The sequence below is a fragment of the Scleropages formosus genome, chromosome 2 (genome assembly GCF_900964775.1).
Source record: "Scleropages formosus chromosome 2, fSclFor1.1, whole genome shotgun sequence".
Lineage (NCBI taxonomy): Eukaryota > Metazoa > Chordata > Actinopteri > Osteoglossiformes > Osteoglossidae > Scleropages > Scleropages formosus.
Window position 1 is genome coordinate 26,400,145 of NC_041807.1, and position 2,719 is coordinate 26,402,863.

The window sequence follows — 2,719 nt, forward strand, 5'->3', positions numbered from 1 at the left end:
AACTGTTTTCTACTGTCTGAGCAGTGCTTACTAAACCTGTACTAAGTTGTAACCAGTGACACTGGTCTGTACACAACACTGTAATCGATACACTAACTTTCTTAGTCTAAGAGGGAGGTCGTAGGTCACCTTTGGTACAACTATTTATGCTTAAGATCATAGAGAACATTGGTGGTCTTTGTATCAGGTTGAGGGTTGAAAAACGGAACCGGTTCGATACCGGTTAGGCCCTCGTTGGTCCTTGCATCGTAGTGGCTCGTAGATGGGGTCCAGATCAATATGTTTGTTTATGGAATTGACTGAAGAGTACCAGGCCAACCAATCACGCCCAAGCTTCAGGCAATCCCACCCATCAAACTACATATAAAGGAGGAAGCATCCAACACAAATCACACAGCTTGCGCACTGATGATGTCACCTCGACTGGTGATGAAACGTTTGCAACCTAAATGCCAACCTCGGTGAACAACCGGACACCTCAACTATTTGTATAATCGTGGTGAAAAACTGATGCTTAAGGGATAGATCCCTACAAGGTTGAAGTTTTTTTAATATATACTTGTGCTTTAATTAGAGTGGAAGTACTACATGAACCGGTATGCTCTCCTGAAGTAGTTCAATAGGGCAAACCAGTTCAGTCTTGTCCACCTTGTGACCAAGGGCCAGAACATTATAGCCTTATTTAAAATAGACATGTAATAACAGATGGCCACATACACACAAGTGTGGGCTGCTGCAAGGCTAATGGTGAGCGGAAACTGGTCATCATTAATGTCAGGGGTAAAATCGCTCATCAGCTGAGGAGGAGCCCTTGATTAATGAATGAGGTTCACATTTGATTAATTTGAACTCGTGTCACACCGCTCGCGATACACCCTCAGGGATAAGGTCACACTGGCATCAGTATCACACTAAACCAGGCCCATGTTCTTTCAGAGTGAATAAGTGAAGCCTTCGAAGGTGCTCTGTGGAATGCAAGGGGTACCGCTGAGATTGTCCCAAAAAAGTGTGAGAATCGTTTCATACCAAGTCAAACCCAAACCGTTCTAGTTCAACACAAATCTAACTGAGGCTGGTGTCGGGGGTCCAGTTAATGAGCGCTAATAGCTTTCACGTTCAAGACTGCCTCATATGTTCGAGGTTTTGCATTTACAGGTAACCCGCACGAGCGCCCCCCTCCCCCCCCCCCCCCCCCCCCCTTAGCCTTGTGGCGCCAATTCGTGTTCGTCTCTTTCAATGGACGGCTGATGGGCGTACGGCGATACTGCGCCCACTAGCGGTGCACTGTGTCATGGCCGCTCGAGGTCCTTCAGTCTCAGAGCTCCGGTCAGCACTGATTCCCAATAAAACTGGGCAGCCGCAAGGAAGACATTAACGGTTTCGTGTGTCCAATCGCTGAAAAAAATCTGCGAAGAAGTGTCATATTTCGGAACCTATTTAGACCAGTCTGATAGATGATTTAATCTTTAACACAGTTCAGTGAAATTTCCTCTGTATATGACCCCATCGAGAGTTAGTCCTTCGCTAACACGTTTTTTGTGTTGTCTTTTCTTCATTGTCAGTGTTTACAGTTCGTGCGTTTACTTAAGCGCGAACCGCGAAGTGTCTCTCTGGCGGCTCGCGCCCACCCTGCCGCACCGGCCGGGCTGCGTTTAAAATGGCCGCACCCTGTTTTCGCACTTTTCCCTTCCTCATCTTGTGCGCGAGCTTCCCTTAAACAACCGTTGTTCGTCCGTCTAAAGCTGCCATTTAGCCCTTTTTTAGTGTTAGCTACAAACTAAGACGAGCATTTCCATCGAGCACAACGAAGCCGAATTAATTGTGAGAGAAATTACCTTCCTCCGTCGATGCTCAAAGAAGGTGTTGAACACCTCGGCTGGTTATGATGTGTAAATATTAAAAAAAAAAAAAACAATGTAAATCATTTGCTGACACATTTGGCTTCACGCTATTTAATTTTACAGGCTGATAAATACTTCGACAGACCTCTATCACTTAACTTCACAGTCATCATCTACCTTAGTTTATGGAACAATAAAATGCTCCAGGAACAAACAGTATTCAAAATTTTGCGTGTTGTCGTGTTCGTAAATGTGAGTGTCCGTTGGCTCAAACGCGATGAACTTTTTAAAGATCAACTTTGTGTAAGATAGCTATGAATATGAATGACCAGTATCCAGCGTGACCCTGAACAGAAGCATTTTGTGTCAGGAGGTGAAGTACCGAATGTGAACTGCTTTGTCAAACTGACAGACTGTACCGATGGACAGTCTTTACAGCGTATAAAGTGCCATGGATTAGGTGCCCCGAAGAAATCCTTTCATTGAGCTGCTTTTTGAGCTGCTTTTTGAGCAGTGTGGCCGGGTTTCCAGGAGGGGGCGCTGTGCTGCTGCGAGAAGCTCATGCAGTGCGGTTATACAGTGCAGTACAGTGTACTGTATACTGGAACAATGAGGAGTACAGAACCCAGCGACGGTCTCAGTAAACCAGAGAGGTCAAGCTGGGAGCACAAAATTACCTCTGAAACGTGTGCCACTAATAACACTGGCGAACAGGTTTTTTTTTTGTCCCGTGAAAAAAATGCCTGTTTCCTTTGTATTTTTGCACACTGAATTCAAATATGTTTTCAGAATTTCTCTATCATCACTCATAGTTTTTATGTACCAGGATATTTACACATCATAGTGTATAGTATGGGGGGGGTGTAGTGGCGCAGTGG